Source organism: Agelaius phoeniceus, chromosome 29 (assembly GCF_051311805.1).
Source record: "Agelaius phoeniceus isolate bAgePho1 chromosome 29, bAgePho1.hap1, whole genome shotgun sequence".
NCBI lineage: Eukaryota > Metazoa > Chordata > Aves > Passeriformes > Icteridae > Agelaius > Agelaius phoeniceus.
Window position 1 is genome coordinate 1303924 of NC_135293.1, and position 23917 is coordinate 1327840.

General features: G+C 51.0%; 1 long non-coding RNA gene and 2 other non-coding genes across 4 annotated transcripts; 2 read left to right on the top strand and 1 right to left on the bottom strand.

Moving 5' to 3' along the window:
- Positions 1–492: 492 nt before the first annotated feature.
- Positions 493–564, top strand: TRNAG-UCC (transfer RNA glycine (anticodon UCC)). Its single transcript has one exon. It is a non-coding gene; the product is annotated as a tRNA-Gly (tRNA).
- A 355-nt stretch (positions 565–919) lies between these two features.
- On the bottom strand, positions 920–992 carry TRNAV-CAC (transfer RNA valine (anticodon CAC)). Its single transcript has one exon. It is a non-coding gene; the product is annotated as a tRNA-Val (tRNA).
- Positions 993–14487: 13495 nt separating this feature from the next.
- LOC129131417 (uncharacterized) lies at positions 14488–22977 on the top strand. 2 transcript variants are annotated; one of them, XR_013185565.1, is made up of 6 exons: positions 14488–15007; positions 16769–16819; positions 19269–19342; positions 22156–22286; positions 22536–22658; positions 22869–22977. It is a non-coding gene; the product is annotated as an uncharacterized LOC129131417 (long non-coding RNA). The 2 variants fall into 2 exon arrangements; XR_013185564.1 differs by lacking the exon at positions 22869–22977 and having other exon boundaries at positions 14492–15007; positions 22536–22706.
- The last annotated feature ends 940 nt before the right edge of the window (positions 22978–23917 follow it).

Below are 23917 nucleotides of genomic sequence, written 5' to 3' on the forward strand. Positions count from 1 at the left end.
GAGCGCGCGGGCGCGCGGCGGGAGCGCGCCCGGGCGGCACGGGAGGAACCAGTGCCTCTAGCGGGAGGGAGATGCCTGCCGGAGTACGGAGCTGTTAGAAAATGAACACATTAGGTGTGGGAAAAAGCTCTCTGAGGTCATCCAGTGCAACAATGACCGATACTCACTTTATCATCCAGACCATGGAGCTAAGTCTGTCCTTAAACACCTCCAGGGACGGTGAGTCTGCCGCCTCCCTGGGCAGAGCGTGCAACACCTTCTTGGAGAGGGTGGGCACGGAGAGAACTGAGGCTGATACAGGGTAAAAAAAGCACGGAGAAAAGAGCCTTCTCTCCCTCGGAGGTGGGCCCCAAATTCAGCATTTATTGCTGTCGTGGGGCGGCTGTGAAACCGTTCTCATCTTTCGTTGCGCTGTGCTTCCTGCTTCGGAAGAATAGTTGGGTCCCGCAGAGTGATGTTCGTGAGGGAAGCCAGGAAGGCTCATATCAGCGGGCGTTGGTGGTATAGTGGTTAGCATAGCTGCCTTCCAAGCAGTTGACCCGGGTTCGATTCCCGGCCAACGCAACTTCGTTTTTTTTTTTCTTCTCCATTATCTTTTTTTTTTTTTTTTTCCCGTTTCTCATTGATCCGAACCGAATTGAGATGCACCGGCGCGCAGAGCGCCCGCCCGACTGCGCTTTGCCCACTTGAGCCCTGGCGGGAGGCGGGCGCTGGTCAGCGATGGGGCGAGTGCTGCCGGTTACTTCTCTTCCCAAGTCGAGAGGAGACGGCGGGGAAATAAATACATAATTCAGAATAAATAAATTAAGAAAAAACACAAAAGTAAAAACCAAACTAAAAACTTAAGCCCCCTTAACCAAAACAACAAGGAAATGAACAGACACAAAAAACCACCCCAAGACGAAGGAAAAAAAGCAGGTGTTTCCGCCCGGGATCGAACCGGGGACCTTTCGCGTGTGAGGCGAACGTGATAACCGCTACACTACGGAAACCCGCCATGTGGGGCTTTGGCTAGCAATGGCTGATGTTCCCGCCATGGTGGCTGAGGGGACGCGGACCTCCCTCACGGCGACCTCAAAATAAACCCCCGCAAACCCCTGGAAGCGCCGCTCGGGACACCCAGTGATTATCATCAATGACTAATTGGAGCTCCCAGACACCCGCTGGTCTCATGAGAGGACTGAGGTGCGTGTCCCGGGCAGTGTTTCGGGGGTCCCCTCAGAGACGACACAGCCCCACAGGGAGGTTCCCGCTGAGGGGGCGCAGGGCGCTGCTGAGGAAATGTCGCTTTTCCCTAAGGCAGCTGCCACCAGATGTCGGTAGAATAGTGGCGACAGGGAGTGGAGCTCCCTGGAGAGCCGCCTGGGATGGACAGAACCCGCCTGGCCCAGGGGACAGGGGCTGGAACGGCCCCAAGGACAGACCTGTTGACAACCACAGACTGACAAGATGCCAGACCGGTTTGAATTGGAAGGACTTTAAATCTCATCATTCCACACCCTGCCATGAGCAGGGACACCTTCCACTGTCTGTGATGCTCCAAATCCCATCCAGCCTGGCCCTGGACACTTTCAGGGATCCAGTGGCAGCCCCAGCTGCTCTGGGAATTCCATCTCAGGGCCTTACCACCCTCAGTCAAAAGCTGACAATCCCAGATAGTTCTAAGTTTGTTCCTCTTACCCTACTGCAATGTTATCAACTTACTTAATGGCAATCTTTCTCTTTTTGGTAAAACCTCGGCCCTTGGAATCAGGTGGTAACATGAGAATTATGTTTTCCTGTTTTGTTTTCTTTGTTGAAGTGTATTTTATGCTCTGCTGGTTGCAGAGAAAAGCTTAGAAGGGAGAAATGAATCATAAACTCAGATGAAAGCAAAAAGAACCTCACATTTAATAACACTTGCTCTTAATAAAATCTCCTTTAATTTTACAATTTCATTTTACAATTTTGTAGCTGATCTTTTGATTTGGGGCCAAAAGGGATAGAGAAGAGGTTGTCACTTGTCCTTTAACTTCAGGGCTTGCCAGTGCTTTATTCTGCTCTGATTTACGATAAGGATTATAGTGTTACATCCAAGTCCATGACAAACCTGATGTCTCGAGACTTGTTTGCTTCGTGTTGTTGTTAAACATCCTGGAATGAAACCCTTTTTGCCTGCAGCTGGCAGAGCTGCAGAGAGGATTGGTTACAACCTCTGCTCTGAGCATCAGCTGAGCGTGCTGGGGCAGAGCTGATCAATAGCTGGGGGCAAGGTCCCCTCCCTCGAGCAGGGGGAAGTGGATCTGCAAGTGACCCAAGAGCATCCATGGGAAGATTCAAACCCTTTGGGTTTTGTTGTTTTCTGCAGCCCTCTTTCAGCCTGGCGATGGTGGAGAGAGGAGCCGCAGAGCAAACAGCACCAGCGAGGAAGCTCCTGGAAGGTACCTGTGGGAGGCAGAGGCAGGAATTCCATGGAAGATGTCGTGCTGTCGGTGTGAACTCCCAAACCCACCCGGATCCCGTGGTGGTGCCGGTTCTGGCAGCGCCACACCGAGCTGTGGGCTCTGGATGCTCCTCGTGTGGGCAGCGCTGGCTTTGGGGCCCTCTTCCCGCTGCTTCCTGCTTGCTGGAGTGGCTCCCGGGGATGGTCTGGCTTTTCTGACAAAGATCCATTGTCAGGGACGGCTCAAACTTTGCCCACAGGACAAAGATCCCGCAGCATTCTCCCTTCCAGTCCGTGACCTATCCCACTTCCTCCGCTGCCAGCACTTCCCACCCGTGTGGAGCTGCACCCCTGAGCCTCACCCGCTCCCCAGAGCAGGAGGAAGGACTGTGGCAGGGAAAAAACAACCCGGGGGCTCATTTGGAGGTGAAGGCTGGATATTCTCTTCTATTATCACCAGCATCTGCCCTTTCTGAGCGAGGAGCCCTCCCCCAGCTCTCACCGGCGGCCGTGCTCGGCTTTGTTTCCCTGCCACGCTGCGCTGGCCGCACAGTCCCATTCTCCCCTTCTCCTCCCTCCACTCCCAAAGCCTGCGTGGCTGCTCCAAGAGGGAAGCTGGAAGCACCGTGGAGCAGGAGAGCCGACAATCAGGGCCGGGAGACGACGCTGCTGCCGTGCACAATACCCCCCCAATTAGCCATTCATTTCTTCTGCCTCTGAAACGGGGAGCACAGCCCTTGTGCTGGGAGATAAAACAAGAACGGCTTCAATAGCGCTGATTTAAATTAGGTCAGGCTGGCTTTTGTGCGGCAGGGACCACACAATAGCTGTCACACGACGGCGGAGGGGAGCAGCATAAAGGAAAAGAGGCCAAGCAAGCGGCACAGATGCTGGGAGTTGGTGGGTGCTGGGACCTCGGGGGTGTGTGCTGGGGATAGCGGAGGGGCAGACGCTCACCCAGCACGTGATGCTGAGGCATAAAAGGGGCGGCATGGCCAGCGGGGGACACGGGGGTCACACACTGCCTGGGCACAACCAAGCTCTGCCACACCACAGCCATGTGCCCCTGGGAAACTGGTCTTTGACCATCGCTGGTTATGAGACAAAGGGGTGACAAGTTTTGGATCTCTCAGGACAAGAAGGATATTGAAAGGCTGGAGTGTGTCCAGGGAAGGGAGCAGAGCTGGGGAAGGGTCTGGAGCACCAGGAGCAGCTGAGGGAGATAAGAGGGCTCAGCCTGGAGAAAAGGAGGCTCAGGGGGACCTTCCTGATTGTTGGGATGTCCTGTGCAGGGCCTGGAGTTGGACTGATGATCCCTGGGGACCCTTCCAACTCAGGGTATTCCATGATTCCGTGACCTGAGTTGCAATCCCCAGCGTTGCCCGATTTCTCTCCCCTCACAAGTTCCCCAAAAGTCCATGCCTGGCCTGAGCACCTGGTGTGCTGTGAAATCCTACACTGGCTTCTCTATGGATGGGTGTATTTGGGGAAATGCCAGCAGCTCCCTCAAAATGATCTCAGCTCAGGTTCTCAAGGCCATCCAAGTGTCTGCCTTCAGAGGGAGGTCCTGGGGAGAGATTTCCAGGAGGATGTGAGCACTGGAGCCTCGTCCCAGTTCTCTCCCCCAGTTTCATTAATATCCTCATTGCTGTTTTTACAGGGGCAATGCAGATGTTCATGTTTATCTGGCCATGAGAGGACACAAGAGCAGCGTGCTCAGAGCTACCAGCAAGAGCCTGATCTTTTCAGCAAGCTGTTGGCATGGTCTAAATGAATTTATCCAGGTAAATCCATATGCAAAGGAAGGGCAGGTAAGTGTATAAATAAGAGTCCGCCCCTTCAAGTCTCCCAGGAATAAATAAATGTTCTTTTGTGCCCCAGATTGGACTTTTACAGGTCCCACTTTGCTACATTGGGCCAAAAAACAGTGGGGGAAATTGTGGGTGTGGAAAAGTGGAAGGACATAATCAGCCATTTAATTCAGTCTTTTTGGAAGGACAGCTTTATATTCTTTTGCAGTTGAAAGAAAAAGCTGTAAACAAAAAACAATACTTAAGAAAAATGTTGATTGTATTACAAAGTCATAATTTGCATGCTAAAATTGCAAGTGTTATAATTTCTACTACTGATAGTAAAAAAGTAGGTGAGCCAAAGCACTGAGTGTGCCAGCCAGTGCCAAAAGGAGGAAACTAGGTTAAGCTGAAGTATCAGTTGTTCCTATTCCCCTTCATTTGTTTGTTCACACATGAATAATTTTTTTTCTTAAATACAAGACAGCTTAAAGCTACCCTGGGCCATCAGCTCCAATGGCCTACATAATTCCCAGGCTGATTGAAACACTCTGCTTCCCATGGGCACACACAGGCAGCGGAATATTCCGTGGCCACCAGCTGATACTGGAAAGACAGGCACTAAAAATAAGTTGTCCTTTTTAACAGTAAATGTAATTAAGCACTGAAATAGTGCCTGTGTAGGGAGGTGGCCCTGAAGGCACGGAGCCAAAACGAGACATGTTGTTAAAAGGTATGTTCCCTTCAGCAGATGGTCAGAGCTCTGGTGCATGAAGCACCCAGTGAAATTATCCACCCAGCTCCTGTAGGAAGCCCGTCTGGAGCAGCCATAATAGCCCTAATTTCTCTCAAAATACAAATATATGGTTGCTAGTTTTCACTGCTTTACAGCCATACTATTTGGTGTATTTTTAGCTGTTTAGTTGTGAGAACACAACAAAAACAGCAACAGCCCACTTTGGTTTGCACTATGATTTACATTCTAAAGCCCACACTGAGGGGACACTGGAGGTGCCCAGGTACCAAAAGCAGTTTAACTGTGATAGCACAAAAATGTGCTGTCTGTCAGGGGAAGGTTAGGTGGAATATTAGGAAAAGGTTCTTCCCCCAGAGGGTGGTGGGCACTGACCAGGCTCCCCAGGGAATGGTGACAGCCCCAAGGCTGCCAGAGTTCAGGCAGCATTTGCACAACACTCTCTGTCCCTGCACGTGGGGTGACCCAGAAGCAGAAGAAGCAGGAATCCAGCTCTTGTTGACAGCTTAGGAATGTGATCATTGTGGGTTCCCAACAAGGAGACATAAAAGCTATAGCTGATCACGTTATTAGTGCAGGCATCCATATATACAAATAAATCAGAATGATACAATTATGTGGATATAGGTAGAGATTGTTATTCTCCAGCAAATGGCATCATCTGGGATGCTCCTGAGTTGTGACTGTGTAAATCCCAGTATTCCTGAGATGGCCTCTATAACCTGAAATACTCATTGGAGTCCTCTCCAACAACCCAAAATCCACTGCAGAAAATAATATGTTCTGCAGACGATTGGTTCATTCTCTGAATATTTATTTGCTGGTTTAGGCTGGGGTATTTTTCTATTCTTATTACTACTATTATTTGTTTTGTTTATTTCTTCTCCATTTATCAGCTCCAGCTGAGACAAGGGAGGGCGGGAGGAGGGTTTTGTTCCTCTGGAGATAACAGGAGGCTGTGCCTGTGCAGCCATGGTGACAAGATCCAGGGCGCTTTCTGGCTTCCAAGCAATTTGCTCCCCACCCCTGGCTCCCAAGTAAAAGTGGGGCAGAGATAGAAAGGAGCTTTTGTTTCTCAAGTGCTTCAGCTGTTACTTCTAATTAAGCGAAGAGCTCCAGCGCCTTCCCGCTCCCCAGCCGAAGGAGGATGGAGTTGGGGCAGAAGGAGAGCCAAGGGGCTGTGGCAGCTCTCCTCCTTCCAGCTGCAGCCTGCCTGGGTGACCTGTGCCATCCCAGGGCCTCAGATTCCCTGGCTGCAGGGGGGGAAGAAATGAGAGAGCCCGAGCCCAGCACGAGGCCAGATGGAAAGGACCACCCTGCTGTTCAAGGTGTTATTATCGGTTTAGTGCAATATGTTCCCAGCTTCCCAGACATGCTGACTATCAGCAAATTGCTCTTTCCTTCTCCAGCTTTCCCTGGATGCCATCCCCTTCTCTCTGAGATGCCAGCCCCTGCCTTTAGGTCTAACAGCATTTCTCCAACCTCCCCAGTGTGCCTCTTTTTAACCCCTGTTGGTATCACTGGGATGTGCTGCAGGAGCCAGGTGAAATGTCAGCAGCCAGGGACTGGGCAGGTGGCCTTGGCACAGCCAGGTGGGGTCTGTGGCACAAGGAGAGTGGCAGAGGGCAGAGCTGTGACAGCTGTGAAGCACACAGCCCCTGCCCAGCTCTGCAGCAGGGAACACAGACTGTTCCTCAGCACTGCACGAACATGGGAAGGACTGCCAAGAGGAAAAGAGGGTGGAGATGTGGAGAGAGAGAAAAAAAAAATGAATGTAGGGAAAAGGAACACTCAGGAATCCGACGGCCCACAGACTCAGGGTGCAAGCCCTGGCCCAGCTCTGGAAGTTGCCCACCAAGGACTGAAGGAGCCCTCCAGGTCATGGCTGCTCCCCTGTGCCTCTGCACCCACGGAACTCTGTAGGATCTCTTCAGCCCAACAGGGATCTCACAGGGAGAAGTTTAGGGCTTCACTCACAAACAGATGGTCTCCCTCTTGGGCCCCATCTGCCAGGCAACGCTGGAGCAGTTGGTCTCTGCAGTGCTGAGCAGAATCTTGTTTACTTTCCCCTCCCATCCCTAAGGTGATCGCAGGGCAACCCAAGCCTTCTGTTTCAGCCCAGATTTCCAGGAACTGCCAGGGCCTCCGAGGTGTGGGAGTGTTACCCAAGAGCAAGAGAGGGCATGTGGCACTGGCCAGCCCTGATCTCTGTCACTGTTCAGTGATGGAGAGATGGAGCAGCACCTGGCACCTGCCCCTTTCCTTCCCCCCAGGACACAAAGAGTCTCCATGCACCAGGGATGCAGGGAACTGTCTCTTAAGCACACACAAAAATAGGTGAGACCAGCTCTCCTTGAGCAGCACCAGCCAAGATTATTGCTGCATGCCCGACAGAACTACTTTACTTCTTCTTCTCTGGGTTCTGCTGCTGCAACTCTGTGTCAAGGACTGGAGGAGACCATCCATCCATGCACCAGCCCGTGTTTTCCAGAGACCTCAGCCCCAGCAGCCAGAGCAGCGAGGTCCTGCTCTCTCAGTTGCCAGGTTAGGCAGCCAGTGCTCTAATGGTGCTCGCTGAGCAGAGGGCACGGAGTGCGGCTTCATCCCTCCCCCGAGGGTTCCCATCCAGCCGGGACTCTGCCGCTGGCAGCTCCGCGCTAATCAGCCCCGAGGCAGGAAGTGGAAACTTTCTGCTTGCAGCCACTTAGTTTCATTAGAAGCATCACCAGAGAAAACAGGGCCTCAGGTGAGGCAGGGAGAGGCAGGAGGTGGGGAGAGGGGTTTGCAGCTCGTTTGTCGTGGCACTTGGCATGGCAGCTTCAGCTGGAAAGGGTCAGAGACAGCCTGGAGCTGGGGCCTGTCACCCACACGGGTCAGAGCTCTGGAGGTCATGTAGCTGGACAGTGATTGTTGCAGGGTATATTATTCCCATCACTGCAAAGAATTTTTCCCCATGTCTAGCCTAGATCTTCCTTGTTCAACACAAACATGGTACTGTGCAGAGGTGGAATATTAGGGGCTGGAGTTGCTGCCTAATCATGTATTGATTTCAGTGGAGCTGAGCTGAGTCTGCCCGGCCCTGCTCCATCCCCCTCGTGCCCCAGGAGAATGTTTTGTGTGAGACTAAATGCCTCTGTAAGTGCCTCTCAGCTCCTGCTCATTGAGAGCTGTTCTGCACAGACACATTGGAGCAGGGAGGGTGCAGGATCCTGGAATCACATTTCCTTTTGGCAAGAGGGATTTTATCTGCCTCAGTCTTCCTGGGCAGCGTGCATGGTGGGGCTGTCAGTTCCCCTGAGCAGGACTAAGAGCCCAGCCAGGCAGGAATTCTGGCACCACCAGCAGCCCTCTATCCCTTGCCTCCCATTTCACTCATGTCCTCACACAAGAGCAGAAATAAACTCAACTGCTCACCTCTAAGTCTGATTTCCCTGCTTACATTTTTCACTGAGCCAGCTCAAATAAAGCAACACTTTCAGGAATTGGACTTGATGATCCATGTGGGGCCCTTCCAACTCAGGATATTCCACTTTCTGTGCACCCTGATGGCTCTGGGAGAGATCTGTGACAGGGACAGAGCTGGCAGGATAAATAAGACAGGAAAAAGTAACCAGAAGAACAGAACTCAGATTCCTGAAGTCTCATTCATGAAAAAGTATTGCCCCTTGTTCCTGCTTTGTGCCTCATTTGTGAAAACAGATGTTCTCTTACTCCCACATGGATGAGCAGTTGTTTTCATGTGAGCTCCCACATGGACGAGCAGTTGTTTTCATGTGAGCTCCTGTCCATCTTCCAGTTAAGGGTTCATTTGTTGGCCTTGGAGATTTCAGCAGCAGCAATCCTGTTTGGAGACACCCACGCAGCCCTGCAGGAGCTCTGCCCTGGGATGGAGAGGAGCTGGGTCAGGGAATGCGGCAGCCAGGAGATGGAGCAGCTTGGCTCCTCAGCACAGAGCAGGAGCAGGCTTGGGAGAGAAAGGCCAGGCCCTTACAGGGCTCTTGTCCCTGATGGAACAGATGTGGCAGCTGCTTTGTGCCACAGCCTCCGCGCGTTTGCGGAGCGGCCAAAGGACTCCCCGGGCTGTGCCTCGGGCTGGCACATGGGGCCTTTCATTTTCCTCAAGGGCTCTCGAGGAAGAGCTCATTGTACCTGCTCGGAATTAATTCTGCCAGTCCCCAGCCTGCTCATGGACTCCCCGTGCTGGAGTTCAAGACATGCCTTTCATTTTTTTTTTCTTCTCTCTGGGACAATTGATATCCTGGGATGGAGCTGCATCCTGGTGCACACCACACACACCTGACTTGAAGCCTCCGGGAATTGGATTTTCCAAGTCTCCCCACAGCAGCTGCTGGCTGACAGCTTTGTCCTGTTCCCTGGCTGCACAGCCCTCATTCCTCCAAGGCCAAGGATCCCCCTTTGTGCTCCATCAGCTGGAAGTGCTGTTCTGTTTGGGGCTACCTCAGAACTGCTGGCACAACAAAGCTGTTTTGGTTCTGGCTGAGCACTCGGCATCTGAGCTCTCATGTGGTTGGAGCCCATTTTTTTGCAAGAATGAAAACAGTGGATTAATGAGCTGCTTGTGGCTAATGTGCAGGGTTTCTCAGAACTGGTGCTATTAGAGCCCAGCGTCATGTAGGAGGTAAATGGCAGCACACGGTGAATAAAGCAGTGATATAATAGGTTTAAGTAGTCCATTTCCCTTTGGAGTGTTACTGATAACAGGCCCAAATGCATACAAGACCATTCCCTTAATGAATAAGACTGCTCTCTAGCAGAGCACACGCTGCAGCGCCTCACAAGGGGTTTATTTTCCATCATTTTCATCCAAAACAAGGTTTGGGTGCTTGAGTTGGAGTGGGGTGCAGGGAGGACTGTAAACATGGTCTGACTGCTCCACAGGAGACACGTCCTTATCCCAATGTGCTGGCCGTGGATGCAACCAGAGGAAGATACCCAGGACAGGTCACAAGGCTGTGTAAAGAATAAGGCTTCTCCCAACTGCAGTTTTGTAGCTTCCAGCAATCTGTGGGGTCTGCTTGGATGTTGCATCCAAACTATTAGGTGTAATCATCACTGATAGACCAAACCTCCATAATCTTGTCTAAAACCTTTTGAACCTATTTATATTTTCAGGCTACAAGATATCCTGTGGCAAACAAGTCCAAGATTTAATTATGTGCTGTGTGAAAAACCAATTCTTTTTGTTTGTTTTAAACTGGCCTGGTAATTTCACTGGGGCACTGACTCCCTGTGTTGTGAGAAACAGCGTCTAAAATACCTGAGGGAAGTAGAATCCCAGTTTTTATTGGAAGGGCATGTGATTATGACTTCTATGTGTTAAAAGCACTTCTGAAAATGGAACACAGGTTCTACTTTTAATGCTTGTGGAAATATTGCCTCCAGTGCTCTTGTTTGCTCTTCAGCTTGTTTTTATTTATTTAATTTTTTTCCCCTTAACCTCTCTTTACAAGCTACCCTAGTCCCTGACAGATCCAGTTCTCAAGCTCCTTGTTTACTCTGTTTGCATGGGCTTTGTTTTTTACAATATTCTCCTCTGAAGTGCTGCAGCAGCCGAGCGTCTCTCGCGGGAGCTGTGAGCACAAACCCCACCAAGGACAGGCACACGCCTCGGAGCGACCTCTTCCTCCTCATTATGTTTGTGATGGTCTCAATGTCACCAGTTCAAGCACAGGCACACGGGGTTCAATGCAGCACCGAGATAAAGGCAGGAGAGACATCCCCACTCCCCCGAGGCGTCAGCGACTCTGCCGCTCCTTGATTGTGCCTTTGGCAGACACCTCATTAAAAGTGGGTTATTCCACACAAACACCCCCTTGTCCTTTTGCAGGCGTAATCTGAGCGTGGAGGGGGAGCTCAGCCCCACGGCAGCGTCTGAGTCTGTCCAGACCTCCACTCTAACGAGCTGCTGTTCATTTGTAGCCTTCTCTGCCCCTCCTGGAGTTGTACTTTCCTGGTGCATCCTTCACTTAACACTGTCTCACAAGCAGTTTGGATCGTGCCTCCAGCTACTACAATGAAAATTAACATTACCCAAACCAAACCCAGGACACTCCTCTTGCAAATCCTTTGGTCTTAGTCCAAATAACGTTTCTCCTCAGTCGGATACACCTCCTGCATGAAACCTTCTGATGTATGACTAAGTTAACAGGTAGAGGAACCAGATTCTGAATCTTTCCCTTCCCATCATGTAAATGGTTTAGTGGAAGGTGTCCCTGCCTGTGACAGGGGATGGAACTGATCTTAAAGGTCTCTTCCAATCCAAACCACTCTGGGATCCTCTGTCCTGCAGCCTCCTCCTGCTGTGCTCAGAGCTGTGGCTCTGAGTACTCTCTGCACTGCAGAGACCTTTTCAGAGACTGCCCGTGCCTCAGTTTCCCTTTGCACTGGAAGGTTTGTAGGTAGATTTGGCAGTACTGAGTTAACAGTTGGACTCAGTGATATTAGAGGCTTTTTCCAACTTAAACTTGCCTGTGGCTCTCTGCTCTGTGTGCACACAGGCAGGGATTACCCCAGGGCTGTGTGGTGCTCAGAGCCCGATGCCTTGCAGGTAGCACCTCCACAGGGAGGGACTGTGGAGGGAGGTGTGAGGAGCTGCTGTGTGCGGAGGCTGCCACGCCTGCCTGTGGGCAGAGCTCCAGCTGCATGTGCAGGGAAAGGGATTTGGGGGAGGGAGAGGAGATTGGTCTACGTGGGAGCTCTGTGCCAGCCTGCAAAGGATGCAGGTAGGCTGGATCCACGCGTGCAGTGGTGGAAAGCTTCCACCGAGGCCTCTGTCATTGTAAGAGACTTTTGAAACACACCTCAGGAAAGGGGTTTCAAAGGTGTCCTGGAGCTCCTCTTGCAGAACTCGCACGGAGCATCTCTGCTCTGGAGCTGTTGCTGAGTTTGCGGTGTGCTTTGCTCAGATGGGCGTGTGCGGGGTGCGTGGGCTGGGATGGGCGTGCAGCGGCGGCCGGCAGGGCTGGGCCAAAGGCAGCGCACGGCTCGGGGAGCCGAGCACGCCCCGCAGGGCTCTGCCCGAGCCGCTCCGCCAGCGACACCACCGAATTCCACGCCAGGGCTTTCTGTTTCGGGCGTTCCTCCGCACACCTGTGCTCCCCTCTTCCGTCCGGCTGGCGTCAGCCCTCGGGACCGAACCGCGACTCTCGCTCACTTGTTGAGGAGCATCGGCAGGAGAGGGAGCGGTTCCCTTGGAAACCTCTGGATGCCCAGCAACAAGTCGCTGACAGCTGCCATGTGACCAGGTGCATTAATCAGAAATGTTGTATGGATCAGGTCAGATGGGGCCAAAGTCCAGCACGCTCCCCCTCCACTCCACTGCTAATTACTGAGCTGCGAGGGCTGCTCAGAGTACGGGGTGGAAAACAACTCAAAATAATTAAATCAAACAGTGACCTTTCTTGTTGTGGATTCTAAGTTCATCCCAGAATATCTCCACGAAAAAAATCTGTCTGATCCCCTCTTCCACTGAAACAAATCTTGAATGCAAATGTGTGGGGCAGAGGAGTCTCCCGAGGTGGAAAAGCCAGGGAGAATGAATGTGCCATGGACACAGAGAGTTCCCAGCTCTCTACTCAAAATAATCCCAACATTTCAAAAGAATCTTTTGAATAAGTAGATCAGACTTGAGACAGTTTGGGCTGGACAGGTACAGCTTGTGTTCATCACTTGGATCCTTTTGAAAATCATATTTCTGAAGCCTCAACTGAATTTGCTGGCCAGCATCACCAATTAGAATGGAGGGAAAGGACTTGAGTCCAAACTCCTGCCCAACAGCCCTAAAAGAAGAGGCTGCAGCTCTCAGGAAAACAGGCAGTGCCTGTGCACGTCTCATCCCTTGTGAACAGCTGCAAAATGGCTGTTCTTTGTAATACAGAGACCTGGAGCCCCTCTGCTCTGGAGCCAAGCTGGAGAATTGGGGTTGTTCCTTTAGCCTGGGAGAATTGGGGTTCCTTTACCCTGGGTTTCCTTTCTAGGATCTTCTGAGGGAATTAGGTATCCAAGGACTTGGGCACCCCTCAACATTTTCCATAAGATGTTGTTTACAGCTTCAGCTCTCATTCTTTTCATATTTCCTCCAAATTTCTGCTTTGCCTGGACCAAGGGACAGCAGTGGCTTCCAGATTTGTCTCCTGAAGGAAAATCTCTTGCAGACGCACGTCCAAGGTCTGGCACCAGCAAGGCTGTAACATCTACTCTTACCCCAACACCAATCTTACATTCTTTGTGCTGTGACTAATTCATGGCAAGGTTCATCAGGTCCTGCCAGGCTCATGCCCTGCTGCAGGGTTTGTCTCCTTGGTTGTGATTGGTGTCACACACTGGTACATTCTGCCCCAAACCAGCTTTTATCTCAGGCAAAACAATGGTGTTGCTGTGGCTGGGCAGGGCCTGGACCAGCATTTGGCCTGTGATCCATGGTAGTGGGGGAAGACAAAAAACAAACAAACAAACAAACAAACAAGAAGAGTTGGAAACAGAGCACCTGGCTTTATTGTAATCGCTCTGTAATTTGAATAGCATCCAGTGCCACTTGAAAATGGGCTCCTTCATGTCATCTGCTCTTACTTGCAGGTCTTAAGAGCCCCATTTTACCCACAGGGGTCCATTCGTAGCAGAAATTTCCCAAATCAGACATGAATGTGGGTCTCAAGTATTACCCAGACAAGCCTTCAATTCTGGACCATTTTGATTTCTATCTAATTAATATTGCCACCAATTATTATTTTTCCTTTGGTATCATGTGGTAACACATCCCATGCACAGGATATACCAAAAGACAAAGCTTTACTCAGCAGGCTGACCATCCAGGGTAACTTAGGGCAGTCTTGAAAAATTGGTGTCTGCAACCTGTGTGTTTTCCATCCTAGAGGTGCATCTCAAACCCATCCCTGCTGACACCCCCAGTCAAACCCAGGGACATGAGTGTTTCTGGAGGTGAGGGTTAGGAAATAAATTTGTTCTCAGTGCTGAATGCTGTGCTCCTTGGCACACTTGTCTGACCTCCTTGCTCTGGAAACAGGAGAGGTCCAAACGAATCCAGCTACTCAGACCTGGGCTGTCTTTCAGTTTGGTGTCTCTGGGAAGAAATGGAGGGCTGGGGATTGTGCCAGCCCCAAAAACAGAATGATCAGGGCTGAAGCTTGGCTTGTCCATTGGAGTGGGAAAGCAGCGGGTACGAGCCCCTCAGTCCGAGGGACACCGCGGCAGGATGGAGAGGACAGGCTGGTCCTGGGGAATGCGGAGCGAGCGACCCGCACAAAGCAAAGCTTCCGTGCTCACGCTGGAGCCAGGTGCGCTCTCTCTCCCTGCGGGCCGTTCCCGCTGTTCCCCCTCCCGGGGAGAGCTCGGAGCGCGCTCCGCCGGCGCTGCCCCGTTCCCGGGGCTCGCCGCTCCCCGCACGGACCTGTTGCCGTGCGGCCCCGGTGCCGGGCGCCGGTGAGACTCTTACACTGAAGGCGGGCGGTCCCATGATGTAATGCTGCCGCAGCTGCCCGGAGCGGCCGCTGCCGTTGGCCGAGGCGCGGAGTCCCCGCCCGGGCGCTCCGCCCGCCGCCCCCCCGGCGGGCCATAAAAGCCCCGAGGCAGAGGCAGGGCAGCTTCCCCGGCCTCTCCGCCGCTCAGGTGACCCAGGGACAGGTGAGCCCCGCAGGCTCGGGGACGCTGCCAGGGGCTCCTCGGCCACCTGTGGAGCCGCTCCCGCCTCTCCGCAGGGTCCCGCTCCGGCGCAGGGACCCGGCGGCTGCGGGCAGCGCTCGGGGGACGGGGCCGCTCTCCCCCGGCCCTGGGGGCAGCCGGGGCGGGCGATCCGGGGGGATCCCGACCGGATCCCGGCGGCGGGGCCGCGGATCAGCACCACGGACAGCGCCCGGCGGCGCCTCCCAGGCGCGGCTGGACCGGGACGCGAGCCCGGCACCGGGAAGCGGCAGCGCGCACCGGCGGCTGCGGGCAGGACCCTCCCGGGACATCACCGCCCACCCGGAGGCACCGAGGCGGCGCTGGATGTTGGCCGGGGCCGGGGTGAGTCCAGCCCGGAGGGGTCTCTGCGGGAGAGGGGCGGCAGGAGAGCGGCAAAGGGAGCGGCACAGCCCGGCCACCTGCCCGCAGGTACCGGCCAGGGATGCCCGGCTCGCGTCCCCATCCAGCCCTGCCCGCACGGAGCCAGGGGCCCGGAGCCACTCGGGAGGGACTCGGGATCGGGCTGGGAGCCCAGGGCCGGCTGAGGTGGGAAGGGACGGTGGGATGGGGGCGTTTTCCAAACATCCTCAGGTAAGACACGCTCACAGCCTCGGGTAGGGCAGGGAATGAAAACATTTGGGAAGCACGGTGTGGTTGCATGAATCCAAATGTAACCTGCACTTCGCATCTACTCAACATCAAAGCTTTATGCTGGAAAAGCCAACACTCTCGTTTTGAAAATGTGCCTGACTGGTAGTTCATGTGTAAAGTTGCTCTTAAAATTCCCTAGTTTGTAGGAGAAACAGGACATTTCACCAAGATACTGTTGGAGATGATGCTTCATGAACAGTTAATTGAAATTATTTTTCCTCCATGGCTGATTCTATGTGACTACTCAAAATCTGCCTTGCAGTAGTGGCACACTTTGGGTCCATTGACAGATTGTGTTATCTTGAAGTGCTCAATGGCTAAATCAGAGTGGATTTTTTCCCAAAATGCTCACCTCCAGAGAAAAGAAATTTAAAATTTAGTGTGATCAAATTAAACACAGTTGTTGGTTTTTGTTTTTAATTTTGACACAATTAAAACAACCAAGTATTTGTCTCTGGCTCACGCTGAAATAAAAAAATTCTTTTCTCTTTAGATTATTAAACCAAGGATCTAATCTAGAAAATAAAAAAAAAGATAAAATGTTCAAGTGTTTGAGCACTTTGGAAATTAAGCATTTCACAGAGTTATTGCCAGCTGAAGTGATTTGCTGCATTTGTTTTATGTCCATTTTTGGAAGCTGGGATATTCCCTGAATGAATCCCTGTTCATTGGAAATTCTGCCCCAGCTCTACTAAATGTGTGTTTAAACACTTTGCTGAACAGAGGCTCAAGGTGATTTAATCCAGGCTCAGCCTGGCCACATCTGTCCTTACACTTGTATTTTTCCTGAGTGATGTTGGCCTCTCGGAGGAAAAGGAAACAAGCTGTTCTCCATTTTAAGAAAACTCCTATTTTTTACTTCAGAATTAAATATTTCTGGGGAAAAAAAGAAGAAAAACACTTGAAAAGAAAGTTATTTCCTTTCAGGCCTTGACTATCCACACAACCTTTAGACATATTTTACAGACATTGAACAAAGTAAGGGTGGTAATGTTTCCCTGTGGAACTGGAGTGGGGAGATATCTTTGTTATCTCTCTGTAAATCTTCTAACATCTCCCAACAACTGCTGAAGTTCAGTCTGGGCAGTGCCTTCTCTCTGCCAACACCAATATCAGGCTCTTCTTCTGAAGTGCAGCTGTAAAATAAGGGGGAAAAAAATCCCATATTCTTCACCTCCTGCCCCAAAAAGCCATGCAGAAGCAGCCAGAAAATGATATTGTACCAAATACCTATTCCTGCTTTTATGGGTTTATCTCCACATTCTGGGAAATTACCTAATCAGATTTCATATTTAATATAAAAAATAGCAGGACAGATGATATCATATCCTCAAAGCTAACTAAATTTTGTATTGTGCAGTCTTGCTTAATCAAAGTTTTATTTCCATTTGTTCAGGGCATATTTTGTCACCTTTTTATTTTATTTTTTTTTTTACTGGCAATTTTCTGTAGATCTCATAGATGGATCCAACCCAGAGGTCTCTGAAGAACAGGGGACTCAGGGTAAGGTCTGAACTTAATTCAATTTAATTCCTGACCCTTTAAGTATTCTTCAAAATGAGTAAACTCATGAAATGAATCTGGCAGGAGGGTTCCATGTCACCTGCTGGAAGCAAATATTTGAAGTTTTACCAGAAATAAACACCATACAGACACCCAGATTTTTATTGTTTAAAATTCAATAGAAATAAAGCCTGTTCAAGGCAAGATCCTTCTTGGCCTCTCCCCTCCCACCACACAGACAATGTTCCAGGCTCCTGGCTCTGTGTGCCTTGCACAAATATTTGTCTGTGTGTCGCTGCCACTCCGCTGCAATCGTGGCCTCTGGTAGTAGCTGGGAGACTGGGAGGTGCTTGGGAATCTCAGCAGGAAAAGGAGAGTGGATTTCAGACACCAGATCTGTGACAGCTTTTGAGCCTGGGCAAACAGGATGAGGCTGTTGTGCCTTTGGCAGGGATTTGTTCTGCCCCTGCAGGGGTTCACCTCCAGCCTCTCTCAAACGCTGCCCTGGGGACACAGCACCTGCCCCACCCCACTCCTGCAGGCTTCAGGCCACAGCCCATGGCCAGAGTGGGATCTCAGGGAAGTCTGAGCAAAGGATTTGGTTTTTCTGCCCCTCCACATCATAGAATCACAGAATGGTTTGGGTTGGAAGGGACCTTAAAGCTCCTTGGGACGTGGAAATTGTGTTCCATGTGTGTTCAGCACTTAAAGATTCAGATTCTGACTCTGGGACTGGCTCAGGGGTTTAGGAAGGGCAAAGAAAAGCTCTTTCATGGCACACCCTGTCTGTGGCTCTGCAGGTGAACACATGGACCTGCAGCAAGCCAGCAAACCCTGGCCTCAAGAAGAAAACTTTGTCTTTTGATTAATTTTAATTTGGAGACTCAGAATTTTTCATAAACCTACAGTAACTTGCACAATGTCAGGCTCCACTTCAGGAGAATACAAATGCACAAACTTCAGCACTGAACTCCCTCAGGAATCAAACTAAAGTCAAGCACTTGGCTGCACTGAGGATTAAAGGATGTTTCCATAATGTTATGCAAAGATCTTTTTATCCTGTGTTACTTAAGGCTGTACATTCTTCCCAAGTCATGTTCAGAAACACAGCTCCCTCCCCTGTGATTTTCCAAAGCATTTTACTGTTTTCAGGTGCTCAGCATGACATATTCCAATTAATCCTGATTTTCAGGGACTTCTAAGCACCTGCCTCTTGTAAACGGTCCCTTTCAGAGTGTCTCAAACACAAATATAAGGTGTCCAAAATTGCTAACTTTGAAAATCCAGAGCCATGATGAACAGACCACCTACAAGATTCCAGCCCAGGTGAAAATTGCATGGATTCAAGCCCCCCAAACTCAGAGGCAATAGTCAATACCTGCTCCTGTGGGATGACAATGCACCCTGCCATTAGAGCAAAGTTTCTCTTAGAAAGGAGAAAATTGCACAATACCCAGTGAGAACAAGTGCAAATCTTTTCAGTTCAGCTCACAAAATTATTAATGTTGCGGTCTGTAATTCTGGCTAATCAAATATTCTGTTGCTCCGTGTTGCCAGTCGATTGTTCATGGAGAAATCAATGCCACAAAGAGATGGAAAACTTATCCTGAGTTGCTCTCCTCAGACAAGGAGTCCCCACCTGGGGGACAAAGGCTGCAGCAAAGGGCAGTGCTCTGCAGGCTCACACCTTGCATGGATCAGGAGCAGTGGGAATTTCTCAGGAGAAAGGAGAGCAAAGGCCAGTTCAGACAAACCCTTTCCCAAGGGGGAAAGAGCTGGGAACGTTGAAAAAGTTTTCAGTTGCTCCAATGGGTTGTTCAGACCTGCTCAGAGATGATCTGTAGCCTGAAAGCAGAGGGGACAGACAGGAGGACAGTGCAGGGCTGAATGCAGATCCCACCAGGCTCAGGGAGCAGCAGCAGAGCCGTGCCCTTGCACAGTGCCTGCCTCTGGGAACAGCTGCTGGCGACAGGGACAGGGACACCCCTGGGACAGGACAGACTGCCTGCCATTCTGGCTCAGCTGGGAAAAGGTGGCTGCAGCTCTGCTTAGACCAGCTCCTCCTCGACCCTGCCCGAGGCACAGCGAGAGGTGAGAAGCAAACTAAGAAAAGGCAATGCTTTGACTGATTTTTGTAATCCTCATCAGAAACCTAAAGCCAGTCCTAAATGAGGCACCTCAAATCTCTTGTCCATAAAGACAGACCTAGTGATCCCCATCTCCAGGGTACCAGAAAACCAAATTCAGTGAAATCTGTAAAGCTCTGGTGATCTGAGAGCAAATGGAACCAGAGAACAGAAAAAGGTGATTATCCTGTCAGGTTTGGCCTGGGAGGAAGATTATCCATCTATCTTGCCAGACCTATTTATCGTCTGATTTTCTCCTGGCTTAGCTTTTATCACCTTTCTAATCCTCCCCATCTAATTCAGCCAACATTTTATCTCAGCAGTTCTCACCCAGTGCTGACGACGGTGGGCTTGGAGCTCTGGGCAGGTTTTACGTGACCTCACGGGGGCTGCACAGGTGGGTGGAACATTAATTGCCAGCTAATGAGTTCACAACTTTCAAAAATAAATGAGCTGGTATATTTTTCTAGGAGAGCAGTGTTATATCTCTCTGCTGGTCTGCCAATGAGGGATGGGTTTGGAAGAACTCCTTTTCCAGAATTTTTTAAAAATGGGCTAATTCCATGTAACACATAAATCTAAGTGTGTGTGTGTACACCTATACCTGTTGTACAATGTGTATTTAAGTGGATGTGAGGTATGAAATTGGTTTCTGGGATGGAAAGTACTGGGATGCATCATTTGAATCAAGCAGGACTCAAAGATAAATTTGAGGCAGATGATGGTTTTTGAGTATCGCTCATGGTTTGAACACACTCAGAGAAAACAATGAAATTCCAGGGCTCCCAGTCCCTCACAGGGTTCAAGGCCCAAATCCCAGTGGGATGGAGGTTTCTGTGGATCCCACAGCCCTTTGCCTTTCCCTTTTCATCCCAAATCAACGGGCGCTTTCCTCACCTTGCTGCTGGTGAATGCATTAGGAGCTGAACTTTATCCTGTCTGCAGCAGTTCCTGGAATAGCTGCAAGCTGAGCACTTGCTTAGGGACAGCCAGGAGGCTGGGAGAGATGATTACCTTCAGGCAGTCTCCGTGGAACATCCCAGGGTTCCTACAGGCACAGCCTAATGTGGGACTTAGGATGCTGAACAGGCTCCCATTACAGGGCCAGCCATCTCCACACTTCCACACGGAGAGGGCTCCTCGTTAACATGCACACCAGTGGCTCCAGAACACAGCAGCCCAGTCGGGGCTCATTAAGGGCAAAATCATTCCAAGGGACATTGTTTCAGAAAGGAAAGAATTTAATTTCTCTCAGGGCTGGGGTTGAGTTGCAAAGAGCTTGGGGATTTTGCTCAGGGCTGTGTTGGAGTGTGGAGCTTGGCCGTGCCAGAGGCTGTGGTGGGGTTACCCTGAGAGGGACCCACAGCATCTGCCCCAGAGAGACCCTGGCTTGCCTCAGGGGCACATTAAACTAAATCTTTGTTAAAAAGGTGACTTAAAAGCCTGTGTGTCCTCTGGGAATCAGCAGCTGAGGTGGGAATTGCTCAAGCGTGAGCCACAGGCTCTGCTCTGCTGATGGAGGCTCTGTCTGTGTGCCTGGTTCTGCTCTGTCCCTGGCCCAGACCTGCAAAGCTTTTGAAACCAGGAGGGGCAGTTGTGATGAGGAAATCTCAGTCCACTTTTATCAGCAGGTATTAAAAACCCCTAAGAATTATCATTAATAGATACAAATGAGTCACTGCACAGCTGAAATGTCCACTTTCTACTGTTTACCATGGAACAATCCACTGGAACACACAAGACATCCAATGCTTTAGCAATACACTGCAAATAAACATCTAATTATCAGGGCTGAGAGGGGAAGGCCTAAAAAGCAACAAGGATGAAGCCATTTGTCATCTCAGTTTGATCTCCTGCACAGAGTCCTGCATGAAGTGTGCTGGTAGCTCTCCTCTCCCACGTGTGCCACTGCTCCTTGGGAATAACTCTGATGCCTGCTCATTCAAAGCTCAGCTCTATTTTAAAAATCTACTCTTTCTGAAAGGGCTGTCTTTAAAAAACCCCAAAAATTGTACAGGAAAAAGGACAAAATTGCTTCTCAACAAAGGGGCTTATCAACAGCCTGTCAATAATGTGCCAAAGGCCAGAACCTGCCTTTCAAAGAGGCTCTGAAGCCTCCACATGTACTTTGAGAGCAATTAAGGGATGTAAGCAACATGATTATTATCTCATGGGTGACATTTTCATCGGCTCTTTGGGAAAAATGAGAGATGGGCTTGAGATGGCTGTGATCAATGTTCACCCCAGTCCCGCAGAAATGGCAGAAAAACATGTGGTAGATGGGCCTGGAAATCAAAATGCACAAGGAAAGGAAGGGTGGGAGGAGGAGGTGATGAAGCCAGAAGGATTTTAAATCACAGAAGCTGAAAGAATGAGTTACATGAGCAGGAGAGAACCTGAGAAATGTGAGTGGGAACCTGTGACTTCCTTTGCCCATCTCAGGCCAGGTCTTCCACCTCTTCACTTATCAGGGCACAGCTCCATCCTGAGCCTGAGGAAAGAGGAGCAGAACATTCCCAGGGCCTGAGGGGATGCCTCAGGGCTGACATGTGTCATGGGCACTCTGCTCTTGTCCAGAGTTATTGCACAGAGCCACTGAGTTTGGGGATGAGCTCAGGCCTGGCTATCCCGGCTGGACTGGAAGCACAGAGCCCACACAGACTCTGCTGCCAGCCCAGGACAGAAGCCAAGCAGGAGCTCAGATGTTGCACATACCCAGCTGTTTTGGAGCTAGGCAAAATGTTTCATGGAAAACACATCTGCAGAAGCCCATTTGGCTGCAAGATTTCCCCAGTTTTGCTGAATTTCTTGTTTAGGAAAACAAACTTAATTGCAGCAGAACAAATTGTTGCTTAATTTGCTATAAAAAATCTTCTTCCTACATTTCATTTTATGAAAAAAAGTTAGAAATGTTAACGTTGAGTGAAAGAAATGATTTTTTAAATGTTTGGAAATCTTCCTTGTCCCAAAAGATGCTGTTATATTCCCAGCTCCTCTCTGCATGTATCAGCTTAGAGGAGCACATATCCAAATTTCTGTGTGCATCCCCACAAGTGTGCACTCACACTCTGGGCAAACAACTCCAGGCAGTCCTGACAGGCATAAGCTGCTCTGCATTCTCCAGGAGTGCCTTTTTTTTGAAGAGGATCTTAATAATAAAAATAATGTTATGTTACTAGTTAAACACTGGGAATAATTCCTCCATCACAGGCAAACTGTGCTGCAGGCAGGAATGAACCCCCACGTTCCCTGGGAGGAATCCCTGGGGTCCCAGCAGGATGCATTAACAGCACGTCTCTCCAGTGAGCCGTGATGGGAAGAGCACGGAGCAAAAAAAAAAGGTAAAGTGGTTAAAAACAACTTGTATTTTTAGAGCCCAGTCTCCCACAGAAATCTTCCGAGATGCTGAGCTCTCCACTTCTGATTTGCAAGGAATAATAGTTTGGAAGCCCAGCTGAGACTCCTGGGCTGTAAATTTTCTGTAATGTTTTTCTCCAGACCCATTTGCTGTCCTGCTAATTAATCCAGGTAATGGCTGGGTTGTTTTTTTCCCTTCAGCAGCAGTTTTCCCTTTTTGTTAACACGAACAGAGAACCGAAGAACCGATCTCTCGAAGGATCCTGGCTGGCAGCGGTATCACCATCTGACTGAAGAGAACTCAGCCACACGCATAATCCTCGGGAAAATTCATCTCCACCCTCCCGCAGACCCCGGTGAGAGCCCTTGAAGTGGTAATTAAAGTCTATTGAGTGGCAACTGCACCTGTTTAGAGAGGAGAGTGCGGGTAAGAGGTGCACAAAGGGAGATGAGCAGCGCGGAGAGAGGAGCTGCTGGAGGTGGGGAGGAAGAGAAGTGGAAAGAAGGAGGGAAAAGGTGTTTGTTGAAGTCGATCCAATCAGTTGTACATTTCCATCCTGCCCTAGATTTGCTCCCTCCGCGCTCTCGCAGCCACTGATGGAAGCTCCGGGGGGGTTTCCCCACCAGCCCAGCCCCGGCCCCGCTGCTCCTGGGGTGGAATCCGCGGATCCGAAGGGTCCGGGAGGGCTCACAGCAGCCCCGGCTCAGTGAAATCCGGGTTCCGAAGGGTCCATGAGGGCTCAGAGCATCCCTGGCTCAGTGAAATCCGGGTTCCGAAGGGTCCATGAGGGCTCAGAGCAGCCCCGGCTCAATGAAATCCGGGTTCCGAAGGGTCCGGGAGGGCTCACAGCAGCCCCGGCTCATTGAAACCTGCGGTTCTGCAGGGTCCGGGAGGGCTCACAGCAGCCCCGGCTCAATGAAACCCGGGTTCCGAAGGGTCCATGAGGGCTCAGAGCAGCCCCAGCTCAGTGAAATCCGGGTTCCGAAGGGTCCGGGAGGGCTCACAGCAGCCCCGGCTCAGTGAAACCCGCGGTTCCGAAGGGTCCATGAGGGCTCACAGCAGCCCCGGCTCAATGAAACCCGGGTTCCGAAGGGTCCATGAGGGCTCAGAGCAGCCCCAGCTCAGTGAAATCCGGGTTCCGAAGGGTCCGGGAGGGCTCACAGCAGCCCCGGCTCAGTGAAACCCGGGTTCCGAAGGGTCCATGAGGGCTCACAGCAGCCCCGGCTCATTGAAACCTGCGGTTCTGCAGGGTCCGGGAGGGCTCAGAGCAACCCCTGCTCAATGAAATCCGGGTTCCGAAGGGTCCATGAGGGCTCAGAGCAGACTCTGCTCAATGAAACCCGCGGTTCTGCAGGGTCCATGAGGGCTCAGAGCAGCCCCGGCTCAATGAAACCCGCGGTTCCGCAGGGTCCGGGAGGGCTCACAGCAGCCCCGGCTCACTGACGCTGCCCAGCGGCCCCCGGCTCTTGTCCCTCCCGCTGCAAGAGGGTGATCTAGGTGCAGGCTCCAGGAAAATTCTCATTCTGAGACCCATGGCTTGATCACAGAACTCCTGGCTCCTGCTGTCACAGTCCCAGTGTGACCTCAGATGGCAGCAAGCGGGGTCCCAGGCTA